The following is a 15,662-nucleotide window of genomic DNA, read 5'->3' as shown; positions in this document are numbered from 1 at the left end:
TATCTGTGAAACATCATCATTAATGCATAGTCTTGACACAAATATGCTTCATTTTAAGCTACTATATGAGAAATTTAGACAAATTTTCAAATACAGCCAAGTACACTCTACCTACTGGAAACCTTGCAGTCAGTTATTGCTAATTCTTGGGCTGGGAGGAAGTTTGAGATCTCAAGTTTATAGTCCACTGAGCTTAAAGTTAATCACAGGGTGTTTAAGATTAAGTGCTATATTTACAGAACTAACAATTCTCTTTAGAAAACATACCCCAGTTGGGTTTGCCACTCTCTTCAGAACCTGCAGATACAGAAGGCCAACTGTACTATGCTTTTTTATACAAGGGACTTGAGCATCTGTGGATTTGGGTCTCCACAGGGAGGGTCCAAGAACCAATTCTCCATGAATACTGAGGGACAACTGTAATGGAAAATATGTGATCATTGGTTCATTGGTACTACTTCTCCATGTGGGTGAGTGTGTGTATATAAGTGTGTGTATATATATGTATTTTGGTGTATATACATTATATATGTACATATATGTACACACATATGCACACATGTATGTATACATACACGTGTAGACTCACATACATATATTTGACATGCACATGTTTACATACATGGCACACAGAAAGGGACAGATACAATCATGGCAATGATGTGTGTGTGTATCCTTAGAGCAGTGGAATGATTAAATCATTGCAGATTTCTGATTTACAGTAACTTGTAGACTGTAAGTAAACATTCTGATCTTAACTTTCATAAGACTCAAAAATACTTAAGATATTGAACTCTAATAATTATAGTTATTTATAACACAAATAACTATATTAAATAATTTCTAACATATACTGAGGTAAAATACAACAAACATTTGACATTGATATTAATAAAATCTGCTACTAAAGACTAAAAACTGAAAATGTTTATAGGGATTGGTTCATATCTGTAGAAGGAGAAGTTTCTACTAGAGATTGTATGGTTTAAAGTATATGAGGAATATGTGGGGGGGACCTTCAAGATGGCGGAGGAATAGGACGTGGAGATCACCTTCCTTCCGACAAATACATCAAAAATACATCAAAATGTGGAACAACTCCTAAAGAACAGCTAATGAACGCTGGCAGAAGACCACAGACTTCCCAAAAGGAACAGAAGCCTGTGGGCAACCTACATGAAGAGTGGGGCCAAAGCCAAAGCTGAACCCCACGAGCTGTGAGAACAAAGAATAGAAAGGGAAATTTCGCTGTGCAACCTCAGGAGCAGTGGATTAAACTCCACAATCAACTTGATGTACCCTGCATCTGTGGAGTACCTGAATAGACAACGAATCAATCCAAAATTGAGTCAGTGGACTTTGGGAGCAACTGTAGACTTGGGGTTTGCTGTCTGCAACTGACTTGTTTCCGATTTTTATTTTTATCTTAGTATAGTTTTTAGTGCTTGTTACACTGGCAGATTTGTTTATTGGTTTGGTTGCTCCCTTCTTTGTTTAAATTAATTTTTAATTTTTTAAATTTTAATAATTAAAAAAATTGTTTTATTTTAATTATTTTTGAATTTTTTTCTTCTTTTCTCCCTTTTATTCTGAGCTGTGTGGCTGACAGGGTCTTGGTTCTCCTGCCTGGTGTCAGGCCTGAGCCTCAGAGGTGGGAGAGCCAAGATCAGGACATTGGACCACCAGAGACCTCCAGGCCTCCAGCTCTCAATCAGTGAGAGCTCTCCCAGAGATCTCCCTCTCAATGCTAAGACCCAGCTCTACCCAATGGCCAGCAAGCTCCAGTGCGGGAAGCCCCAAGCCAAACAACTAGCACAACAGGAACACAACCCCACCCATTAGCAGAGAGGCTGCTTAAAATCATACTAAGTTCAGACACCCCAAAACACACCACCTGATGCAACCCTATCCACCAGAAAGACAAGATCCAGCCCCACCCAACAGAACATAGGCTTCAGTCCCCTCTACCAGGAAGCCTACACAAACCACTGAAACAACATTACCCACTGAGGGCAGACACCAAAAATAATGGGAACTACAAACCTGCAGCCTGTGAAAAGGAGAGACCCCAAACGCAGTAACTTAAGCAAAATGGGAAGACAGAGAAATATGCAGCAGATGAAGGAGAAAGGTAAAAGCCCATCAGACCAAACAAATGAAGAGGAAATAGGCAGTCTACCTGAAAAAGAATTCAGAGTAATGATAGTAAAGATGATCCAAATCTTGGAAGTAGAATGGAGAAAATACAAGATATGTTTAACAAGGACCTAAAAAGCAAACAAACAATGATGAACAACACAATACATGAAATTAAAAATTCTCTAGGGGGAATCCATAGCAGAATAACTGAGGCAGAAGAATCGATAAGTGACCTGGAAGATAAAATAATGGAAATAACTACTGCAGAGCAGAATAAAGAAAAAAAGAATGAAAAGAACTGAGGACAATCTCAGAGACATCTGGGACAATATTAAATGCACCAACATTTTAATTTAAGGGTCCCAGAAGAAGAAGAGAAAAGGAAAGGGACTGAGAAAATATTTGAAGAGATTATAGTTGAAAAATTCCCTAACATGGGAAAGTAAATAATCAAGTCCAGGAAGTGCAGAGAGTCTGATACAGGATTAATCCAAGGAGAAACATGTGAAGTCACATATTTATCAAAAGTTAAATACAAAGAAAAAAATATTAAAAGCAGTAAGGGAAAATCAACAAATAACATACAGGGAATCCGCATAATGTTAACAGCTGAGATTTCAGCAGAAACTCTGCTGAAAGGGAGAATGACGGGACATAGTTAAAGTGATGAAAGGAAAAACCTACAACCAAGATTACTCTACCCAGCAAGGATCTCATTCAGATTTGATGGAAAATTAAAAACTTTATACACAGCAAAAGCTAAGAGAATTCAGCACTACGAAACCAGCTTTATGACAAATGCTAAAGGAACTTCTCTAGGCAGGAAACACAAGAGAAGGAAAAGACCTAGAAAAACAAAACAATTAAATGATGGGAATAGGAAAATACCTATCAATAATTATCTTAAATGTAAGTGGATTAAGTGCTCCAACTAAGAGACACAGACTGGCTGAATGGATACAAAAACAAGACCCATATATATGCTGTCTACAAGAGACCCACTTCAGACCTACTAACACATACAGACTGAAAGTAAGGGATGGAAAAAGATATTCCATGTAAATGGAAATCGAAAGAAAGCAGGAGTAACAATTCTCATATCAAACAAAATAGACTTTAAAATAAAGACTATTACAGGAGACAAAGAAGGACACTGCATAACAATGAAGGGATCAATCCAAGAAGAAGATATAACAATTATAAATAGATATGCACTCAACATAGGAGCACCTCAACACATAAGGCAAATGCTAACAGCCATAAAAGGGGAAATCAACAGTAACACAATCATAGTAGGGGATTTTAACACCCCACTTTCACCAATGGACAGATCATCCAAAATGAAAATAAATAAGGAAACACAAGCTTTAAATGATACATTAAAAACATGGACTTGGGCTTCCCTGGTGGCGCAGTGGTTGAGAGTCCACCTGCCGATGCAGGGGACACGGGTTTGTGCCCCGGTCTGGGAAGATCCCACATGCTGCAGAGTGGCTGGGCCTGTGAGCCATGGCCCCTGAGCCTGCACATCTGGAGCCTGTGCTCCACAACGGGAGAGGCCACAACAGTGAGAGGCCTGTGTACTGCAAAAAAAAAAAAAAAAAAAAAAGATGGACTTAATTGATATTTATAGGACAATTCCATCCAAAAACAACAGGATACACTTCTCAAGTGCTTATGGAACATTTTTCTGGATAGATCATATCTTGGGTCACAAATCAAGCCTTGGTAAATTTAAGAAAATTGAAATCATATGAAGTATCTTTTCCAACCACAACACTGTTAGACTCGATATCAATTACAGGAAGAAAACTGTAAAAAATACAAACACATGGAGGCTAAACAATACACTACTAAATAATAAAGAGATCACTGAAGAATTCAAAGAGGAAATCAAAAAATACCTAGAAACAAATGACAATGAAAACACGATGACTCAAACCCATGGCATGCAGCAAAAGCAGTTCTAAGAGGGAAGTTTATAGCAATACAATTTTACTTCAAGAAACAAGAAAAATCTCAAAAAACCTAAGCTTACAGCTAAAGCAATTAGAGAAAGAAGAACAAAAAATTCACAAAGTTAGCAGAAGGAAAGAAATCATAAAGATCAGATCAGAAATTAATGAAAAAGAAATGAAGTAAATGATAGCAAAGATCAATAAAACTAAAAGCTGGTTCTCTGCAAAGATAAACAAAATTGATAAACCACCAACCAGACTCTTCAAGAAAATAAGGGAGAAGACTCAAATCAATAGAATTAGAAATGAAAAAAGAGAAGTAACAACTGACCCTGCAGAAATACAAAGGACCATGAAAGATTACTACTAGCAACTATATGCCAATAAAATGGACAATCTGGAAGAAATGGACAAATTTTTAGAAAAGCACAGTGTTCTGAGACTGAACTAGGAAGGAATAGAAAATATGACCCAACAAATCATAAGGACTGAAATTGGAACTGTGATTAAAAATCTTCCAACAAACAAAAGCCCAGGACCAGATGGCTTCACAGGCGAATTCTATCAAACATTTAGAGAAGAGCTAACACCTATCCTTCTCAAAATCTTCCAATATATAGCAGAGGGAGGAACACTCCCGAACTCATTCTACTAGGCCACCATCGCCCTAATACAAAAGCCAGACAAAGATGTCACAAAAAAGAAAACTACAGGTCAATATCACTGATGAACATAGATGCAAAAATCCTCAACAAAATACTAGCAAACAGAATCCAACAGCACATTAAAAGGATCATATACCATGATCAAGTGAGGTTTTTCCCAGGAATGCAAGGATTCTTCAATATATGCAAATCAATCAATGTGATACACCATATTAACAAATTGAAGGATAAAAACCATATGATAATCTCAGTAGATGCAGAAATAGCTTGCAACAAAACTCAACACCCATTTATGATATAAACTCTTCAGAAAGTAGGCATAGAGGGAACTTACCTCAACATAATAAAGGCCATATATGACAAACCCACAGCCAACATTGTTCTCAGTGGTGAAAAACTGAAACCATTTCCTCTAAAATCAGGAACAAGACAAGGATGCCCACTCTCACAACTATTATTCAACATAGTTTTGGAAGTTTAGCCACAGCAATCAGAAGAAAAAGAAATAAGAGGAATCCAAATCGGAAAAGAAGTAAAAGTGTCACTCTTTGCAGATGACATGATACAATACATAGAGAATCTTAAAGATGCTACCAGAAAACTACTAGAGCTCATCAATGAATTTGTAAAGTAGCAGGATACAAAATTAATGCACAGAAATCTCTTACATTCCTATACACTAATGATGAAAAATCTGAAAGAGAAATTAAGGAAACACTTCCATTTACCATTACAACAAAAATAATAAAACACCTAGGAATAAACCTACCTAAAGAGACAAAAGACCTGTATGCAGAAAACTTTAAGACACTGATGAAAGACATTAAAGACGATACACACAGATGGAGAGATATACCATGTTCTTGGATTCGAAGAATCAACATTGTGAAAATGACTGTACTACCCAAAGCAATGTACAGATTCAGTGCAATCCCTATGAAACGACCAATGCCATTTTTCACAGAACTAGAACAAAACATTTTGTGATTTGCTAGGAAACACAAAAGACCCTGAATAGCCAAAGCAGCCTTGAGAAAGAAAAACGGAGCTGGAGGAATCAGGCTCCCTGACTTCAGACTATACTACAAAGCTACAGTAATCAAGACAGTATGGTACTGGCACAAAAACAGAAATATAGATCAATGGAACAGGATAGAAATCCCAGCGATAAACCCACACGCATATGGTCACGTTATCTTTGATAAAGGAGGCAAGAATATACAATAGAGAAAAGACAGCCTCTTCATTAAGTGGTTCTGGGAAAACTGGACAGCTACATGTAAAAGAATGAAATTAGAGCACTTCCTAACAGCATACACAAAAATAAACTCAAAATGGATTAAAGACCTAAATTTAAGAGCAGACAATATAAAACTCTTAGAGGAAAACATAGGAAGAACACTCTCTGTCATAAATCACAGCAAGATACCTTTTGACTCACCTCCTAGAGAAATGGAAATAAAAACAAAATAAACAAATGGGACCTAATGAAACTCAAAAGCTTTTGCACAACAAAGGAAACCATAAACAAGATGAAAAGACAGCCCTCAGAATGGGAGAAAATATTTGCAAACGAAGCAACTGACAAAGGATTAATCAACATATACAAGCAGCTCAATATCAAAAAACCGAAAAACCCAATCCAAAAGTGGGCAGAAGATCTAAATAGACATTTCTCCAAAGAAGATATACAGATTGCTAACAAGCACATGAAAGGATGCTCAACATCACTAATCATTAGAGAAATGTAAATCAAAACTACAATGAGGTATCACCTCACACCAGTCAGAATGGCCATCAGCAAAAAATCTACAAACAATAAATGCTGGAGAGGGTGTGGAGAAAAGGGAACCCTCTTGCACTGTTGGTGGGAATGTAAATTCTATGTTCTCCATAGTGATACAGCCACTACGGAGAACAGTATGGTGGTTCCTTAAAAAACTAAAAATAGAAACCCATGTGACCCAGCAATCCCACTACTGGGCAGGTACCCTGAGAAAACCATAATTCAAAAAGAGTCATGTACCTCAATATTCATTGCAGCACTCTTTACAATGGCCAGGACATGGAAGCAACCTAAATGTCCATTGACAGATGAATGGATAAAGAAGATGTGGCACATATATACAATGGAATATTACTCAGCCATAAAAAGAAATGAAATTGAATTATTTGTAGTGAGGTGAATGGACCTAGACTCTGTCATACAGAGTTAAGTGAGTCAGAAAGAGAAAAACAAAGACCGTATGCTAACACATATATATGGAATCTAAAAAAAAAAGAAAATGGTTCTGATGAACCTAGGGGTAGGGCAGGAATAAAGATGCAGACGTAGAGAATGGACTTGAGGACACGGGGAGGGGGAAGGGCAAGCTGGAACAAAGTGAGAGAGTAGCACTGACATGTATACACTACCAAATGTATAATAGATAGCTAGTGGGAAGCAGCTACATAGCACAGGCAGATCAGCTCGGTGCTTTGTGACCACCTAGAGAGGTAGGATAGGGAAGTTGGGAGGGAGACGCAAGAGGGAGGGGATATGGGGATATATGTATACATAATATAGCTGATTCACTTTGTTATAAAGCAGAAAATAACACAGCATTGTAAATCAATTGTACTCCAATAAATATGCTAAAAAATATATGAGGCCTATGGTTTGATAATGTGAGCTCTTGAGATGGTCTGCCTAAGCAAAATTGGCTTTGTCATTTATTAACAGTGTGATGTTGGGCACTCCATTTCTTCATCTGTCAAGTATATGTAAGGGGTGTGGGACAGTGCTTGGCACAGTTAAAATGACCATAATTGTAATGAAATAATGGAGATTCTTCCAGATCTATAATTCTATGAAATAATAATCATGTCTGTTTAAAAGAAGATACTAAGGTTCTGAAGATACTAAGATACTGAAGAATCTGAGCCCTTAATGAAGTAAAAACTTCAATTCTTTTTTATCATATGTATTTACAATATAAAGAAATAGCTTACAGAACTTAGCTTGGAACTTGCTACAGTTGGAGGTGATATGAGAAAGGCAGTGTATTTGTGGAGTTCTCAAGAGAAGTAGAATCCTGTTCTGAGAGGGGATAGGGGAGCAGAGAAAAGAAAAGGATTATTAGAAATTGGCTCATGTGATTGTGGATGTTGTGAGTTCCCACACTCTGCCATCTGTAAGCTGGCCTTATACAGGACAGCTGGCAGTGTAATTCAGTCCAAGTCAGAAGGCCTGACAACCAGGAAAGCCGAGGTTTGTAAATCCCAGTCCAAGGGCAGGAGAAGATGAGATGAAATGTCCCAGCTCAAGCAGGAATCTAGAAAAGAAGGCAAATTCCTTCTTCCTTCACATTTTGTTCTATTTAGGCCCTCAATGGATTGGATAATGCTTACCTACATTGGGGAGTGCAATCTACTTTGAGTCCACAGATTCAAATATAATCTCACCCACGAACACTCTCGAGATACATCCAGAAAGAACATTTAATCTGGCACACCATGGCCAGTCAAGTTAAAATTAACCATCACAGCTAAATACGGTGATAACTGGAGGAATAGTACCAATTTATTTATATTTCTAATCCTGACATATGAAATGAAGGACTCATGTTTTATATACTATTAATTTAGCTTTGTAGTGACTCAGCTATTTGCTACGTCTGAACTCTTTATAAGGAGAATTTTAAACCTGAGCCTCAATTAAACAATATATTCAGGGAATGTACTTGGTGGAAAAGAGAAGGCCAGTGCTTACACATCGACCTCTTCTTTCTCTGTAGAGAATAAAATTTATAAATCACTGAGGAATAGAGATAAAACTTGATGATTTTAATGGTACTGGCTATTGTTTCCCTAGAGTAATTCGGTTAAAGTTGCCTTATGTTGAACATCAACGAAACAATTTCTCTTTCCTCTTAAGTTCATGCTGTATAGAGAGTTAAATGGGAAAAAAAAATATTCTAGATCATTACAACAAGGCCAAAACTTTTTGGCCAATGTTTTTCATTGTAAAGAGTTGTATAAGTAAAGATTATTCTTTTAGACAGTGTTCTCATTTCAATAATAGCTCATTTCTAGTATTTAATTACATGATGTTCCAAATGATATACCAGTAGAATAGGAAAACTTTCTCAATCACTGGAATATCTCATCCAATTAAAGGACAGAACTTTTATGTTGTGAATATAATCTAATGTTGTAGAATATAATTTCTATTTTATTATTTAGATAAAGAAGATAGGAGAATGATCAAGAAAGAAATGTTTGAATAAACATTTAAAATAAGTTCAAATGTGTTTTTATTAATGTGAAATAGGTTACATTAGAAAATGTATATTTTGTAATTTTACTAGTCTTTAAGAGTTATATGAATAAAATGCAGACACTAAAAATTTATACCAGAGTCACAAAACTAGTGGGAAAATTAACGTGACCAATTCTAGTAATTTATTTAAAAGAACTTTAGACCCAGAAATAGACCCCGACAAACACCGATTTTTAATTTTTGATGAAGATGCAACAGCAAGAGAAAGAGTAGTCTTTTCAACAAATGGTGCTGAAGTAATTAAACACCTACAGACAAAAATAATAAACCTCAATGTGTACCTCACACCTTATCCACAAACTAACTCAAAATGGATAATTCAAAACTATTTAAACTTTCAGAAGATAACATAGGAGAAAAACTAGAACTTGGTCAAGTGTTCTTTAGAAAGAAACACCAAAAGCATGATAAAAAAAATTGATCATTGGACTTTATCAAAATGAAAACCATTAGCTCTGAGAAAGATGGTTAAGAAGATTAAAAGACAAGCTGCAGACTGAGGAAAGAATTGTAAACTGCATATCTGATAAAGATTTATATCTAGAACATAAAATGACCTCTTAAAACTCAACAGTAACAAACAAAAAACCCAAACCATTCCAAATAGAAAGTGGGCAAAGAACATGAAGAAATAGTGCACTGAAAAGGGTGTAAGAATGGCAATAAATACACAAAAAAATATTCAACATCACTAGCCATTAGGGAAATAAAAATTTAAACCAAAATGACATACTTATTGTAAGAGCTAAAATAAAAAATAATTACAATACCAAATGCTGATGAGGATGCAGAGAAAGCAAATCTCTCTTGCATTGCTAGTGCCACTGTAAAATCCTGAGTTCATGTGACATTCCAAAACAAGACATGGAACTCAAGATTATTATCTTCTCCCTGATTTACTACCATATCTTAGCACAATATTTCAATTAGGGCATGCCTTGAGTCTAATTTCTTATGAGTTAAACTTTAAAAATGTTTGTATTATATTATGTAACATTTATTATACTATATATTGTATATAAAATATGGGTTGAGCCATCAGTGTTTCCACACATTTTTTTAAATAAACTTATTTATTTATTTATGGCTGCGTTGGGTCTTCGTTGCTGCGTGCAGGCTTTCTCTCCAATTGCGGCAAGCGGGGGCTACTCTTTGCAGTGCGCGGGCTTCTCATCTTGGTGGCTCCTCTTGTTGCAGTGCACTGGCTCTAGGTGCACGGGCTTCAGTAGTTGTGGCATGCGGGCTCAGTAGTTGTGGCACATGGGCTTAGTTGCTCTGTGGCATGTGGGATCTTTCCCAGACCAGGGCTCGAACCTGTATCCCCTGCATTGGCAGGCAGATTCTTAACCACTGCACCACCAGGGAAGTCCTCCACAAATTGTTTCAATATTACAAAGGCATGCAGTTTTACTTAACTAAAAGAGCTTGTAATAATGAATAACTTTTTTAATGAATAACTGCCAAAAGTGGTTAAGCCTATGAATACTTACAATATTACCAATGATATAGACAATGTATTCACTTAATTTTAATTTTTAGACTGTTACTTTAAGGTCTTAGACTAATATCTTACTGAGTTAATAACTTAATCTTTGGTTACTTGGACAATTTCTAAGAAGAAAAAGATGAAAAACACTGGTCATTAGTCCTTGTCTATATCTACCCCTTATTTTTATATACTATAGAATGGTTGTATAGTAAAAGTATATACAATTGCCTTTGAATGATCAAACTAAAATTTATTAATCTGATAGATTTATTCTTATGAAATAATATTTGTTGGCTTTCTGCCTTTATTTTTGACTTTGGAAAAATAAAATTTGGTTACTTTGGATAAAGATAGTAATTAAAAATAAACTATATTTAGGTAACACTTGGTTCAAGAGTTACAGAGAAATATCAGTGTATTAGTTTGCCAGGGCGGCCATAACAAACTATTACATACTGAATGATTTAAGTAACATAAATTTATTTTCTCACAATTCTGGAGACAAAAAGTTCAAGATCAATGTGTCAAGTAGGGTTTGTTTCTTCTGAGGTCTCTCTCTTTGGTTTGTAGATGGCTATCTTTTCCCTGTGTCCTCATGTGTTCTTTCCTCTGTGTTTGTGTTCAAATCTCCTTTTCTTATAAGGACAGCAGTCATTTTTGACTAGGGCCCGCTCTAATGATCTCATTTACTTAATTACTATTTTAAAGACCATATCTCTAAATATAATCACATTTTGAGGTACCAGGGGTTAGGATCTCAATATATGAATTTTGGGGAGATACAATTCAGCCCATTACATATACATATAATATATATTTACATATACAAACATAATACATATACACACAAATGCACATACACACACAAGATGCCAAATATGCTTTGGTAAATACCCCAGTATCTCTTTCTATTAGATTGGTAAAAGGATTGTTCTCTTGGTTTAATTTGGGCACTTTTATCCTCTAGTCTCGAAGAAAACTAAAAACTCTGATCATAATCTTTTCTTAGTATTTACTATGTTGCAGTACTCAAATGTATTATCTCTAGAGTCTTAAATGCTGTTATACAGCTACTGGCCCCAAACAATCATATACCAAAAAGAATGAGAAAATCTAAACTTTGTAGAGACTGAAATGACCACAACTAGAACTTGTTACATGATCACACTCCACAAAGCATGGTCTAGACTTGGACTGATCACATCCCAAGATGATACTGATTTATTGTTCAGCACAGATATAAGAATTACAAGGGAGGATAGAGAACTGTGATTACATGTGATAATATGACACAACTCTGTCCCAGGAAGTTCTTTCTCAGGAAGGTAAGGGTGTAAACCAAAAAATAACTTTTCTGTTTACTTCAGGAAATTGCTGTAAATCAATTTATCTGGGCAAAATTTTTCTCCTCTGGGCAAACAACTCTCCTGTCAGGAAAATAGAATGATCACTGGTGCAAAAACTCACATGTCATGTAAGATTTTACTCATCAAAACCCTCACTGTGTTATGTCCATCAGTTCTAAATTATTATGTCATATTCTATGCTGAATATCAATCAAGTTCTTGTCTTGAACTTTGAACCTAGTCTCCCAAATTTTGTAAGAATCTTTCCTTGATCTCTCTCTTTTGAGGTGCAGCTAGGACTGTCAATGTGGTATTCTCTCTTACAGTCCAAACTCTAAGAAACTTAACTTTGCTGGAAAGACAGATTTTTGGTGTTCTTTTAGGGTATGTGACAGTTGATACATTTTACACCTAAACTATGAAAGTTAATGTTATTAGGAATAATCCATTTGATATATTTACATATCATTTTGAGTATTTTAGTTTTCATTTCCTCAAAGTTAAACTTGTCTTCCAAATAAATTAAGTAAAAACCCACAGAATCTATATTTTGATGATTTAACACTGAATCCATTAAATTATTTGAGTGATTAACCTAAAAATTTGATTCAATGCTATAATTGGATGAGGTAATGAAGCGGTGTCAGACACCGTGCCTTGACGTTTAACCATTTCCTCTTTTTTACTTCCTGCCAAAGTGTGCCTCTCATCATAAAAAACGAAAATGTCAGATTCTGACATTTCAGCTTCCTTTACAGTAAGGCTAGGCCATAGCTCTGGCCAAAGAGATAAAAAAAGCAGAACTGTGTGTGTGTGTGTGTGTGTGTGCGTGCGCGCGTGTGTGCATGCACATGCGTATCTGATATTTTCCTTGATTAAAAAAAAATAGGGAGGTTAGAATAGAACCTTAACTTACTTTCTTCTTTGAGTACTGTTTGAGCATGTGATACAAAGACATGCAACATCAATCCTGAAACCACGAAACCACAGCCTGAAAAGAGAAGCCAATCTGGATCTTTGGTGACACTGAGACATTGAACTAATCTTTAAAGTACCTACCTTTAGACTTGTTGTTTATAATAAATACTTATTATTTGAATAGGTTATTCCATAACTTACAACCCATAGCATCTCTGATTCAAATATTAGACCCATTAATTAATTAATTTTTTTTTTAGCAACAGGTTATTTGGTTAAAAACAATATGTATGTTTTTGGTGGCAAATAAAGGGTCTGCTCATAGTACATTGTATTATAAAATAATTGTTTTATAATCGCAACATATGAAAATAATAGTTTGATTGTTAGACATATGAATGGATCTATTATTGAATTTTCAGTGTTTTTTTATTTGGGGGTTGGGTTTTTTTTGCATTTTATTGATCATTTGCGTAAGAAACTCAGAGGAAAGTAGACGTTTATGTCCATTTCAGCCTCTTACAAGGAAATCTCACAGCATTTTATATTTAAAATTTTACATTTATTTAGGAGGTTTTTTTTTTAAGGAAAACATTATAAGTATTCAGATAAGTTAAAAACAGTGAAGCATTATCACATTATTTTCAGTCTTCTGTAAATACTTTTCCTTTTCTTTCCCATTTTTCCTTCCTTATATATTTGAGCAGATCTGGATTTGAGCAGAGCTTTCACCTTTGTGAAAGGTAAAAAATGGGTTTTTGCTTATGATTGTGCTCTTCAAATAGAGGAAAGTGTTCTGACACATTTTTGAAAATGATAGCAGTGATAGCGTTCAATCATAACTCCATGACTCTATTTAGGACAGGTTTAATGAGCAGGCTTATCTCTATTTTTTATTATCAACATTATACACTGAGCTATACTGAATACTTTTCATTGCACTATATGGAAAAAAATATTTGGACAAAAGTTTCACTAGGAACTTTGTAATCTCTGCAATTTATTTCTGCAATTGTGTGAAATTTAAATGTGTACATGGATATAAGTGGAACTAATTTGAAAACTTAATATAGTCACAACATATAGTTTTAAACCTTTTTCTTCAGAGGGAAAGCTTTAACTGTATTCAATTATTAAGTGTACTTCAAGCTTAATAAAGGGGTATTGTCTAAGAAGAGTCTATATTTTCGGCTTAACAATTATCCAATGTATTTTTAAACAAATTATCTTTTTATTTGGTCTGTAAATGCATAAAAACTATATGAACTCTGTTCATTTTTTGTGTGACAATTTACCTGGTTCAGATACCTTGGTTACTTTGCATATAGTTCTAAAAGGCAAAATTAACAGACTACAGAAATCATGTGGAGGGAAAAAAAAGAAAAAAAATATATGGTTGTTTTGGGTGAATCTAGCAGAGAAAGATTCTAAGATAAGTAAATTCTTAAATAGTCAAATATAGCACTCAAACAGTCGCCTCCAAAGAAGTCAATGAGAGACAAACTTCAGTCAATTGAGAGATGAACAAAAATAAAGTAAAAATTGTTGTGTAAAAGGACTTACAGTAAGTACTGAATAGTTAAATAGACTTAAATCAATAGTTTGTAAATATATTTATTATAAAAATGGTAACTGAGTTAATATTTTCATGTTAAATTGTACTTTTTGCTCCCAGTATGTACATTTCTATGTGACACTTGTGTCGTGTTTTCTAGAAAAGATTGAGTACCTAGGCCTCTGTGGAGGAGAGAGCAGACCATTAAATTTCTTATGTTCAGATTTGCATTTTAAGATGGACTTTTGAAATTTCTGGTGTAGGTAACAGTTTGACTTTACAGTATCCAGAGTCAAAATACATACCTTAATAATAGATTTGGGAAAAATGCATCATTAATAAGTATATGATTTCCTGCTGTAGATGTAATAAAGAAAGGGAGAAGATTGGAGAAGATAGCAAACATTAGAAGTTTGCATCCTCACCCAGGCTAAGGGCTGGGGTCTATGATAGCAGCTTTGTGATGGTGGGGATTTGAGGGCAGAAGGGAGACATTTTCTCATTTCTCAGGTGGTGCACAGAAGGTGAACAGTCTTCTGGAATTGAGTTTTATTGCTCTAGCATGGTGCTGCCAGTAGAATAAACATGGTAGCTTGTGGTTTTGTTACAGAAAAGGTCTGATGCCAACAAAAAATGGATTTCAGTGACTCCCAAAGGGAGCTTGTTCCTGATGCAGGGATGCTATATAAACCTGCTGCCCTCCTCAAATTCTACCCCTAGATGCCATCACAGGTAAAAGGAAGAGTAAAGGCCAATTCTCTATTAACATATTTTAAAGTTGAAATTATTAGTAAACCTCAGAAGTTACTGAGTTTACTTGAAAATGTCTAGATTCAGTTTTTTGCAATTGCATGAAGCAGGAGTTTGAAGTGAGACTAATATTAGTTTTAAGGATATTTTCAAAATAACATTTTTGTGTACATCAGTTTGTTATGAGAAAACATATCTGCTAAAAACTAAAATTTCAGTGACTAATTACTGAGATAAAAATACGTAAAATGTAAAATGCTAATAATAAAATTCTAAATAATATACACAAAAAAACAAGAAGTGGCTATTAATTTCTTTATAATTCCCAGTGAATCAGGATGCTTTTTCATCTTGATGATGATTTGAGAATTATAAGTCTAAATATAAATTTAATACCTTAACATCCTTGTAAAAGTAAAAATAGTATGTACATTATATAAATTATAAGAATGAGAAAATCTAAGAAAATATTGTACACAGAATAAAATATATGTAATAAAGGAATAGCAAGAAAGTACAAC

The sequence above is a fragment of the Phocoena phocoena genome, chromosome 5, assembly GCF_963924675.1.
Source record: "Phocoena phocoena chromosome 5, mPhoPho1.1, whole genome shotgun sequence".
Classification (NCBI taxonomy): Eukaryota; Metazoa; Chordata; class Mammalia; order Artiodactyla; family Phocoenidae; genus Phocoena; species Phocoena phocoena.
This window is presented reverse-complemented; position numbering follows the sequence as displayed.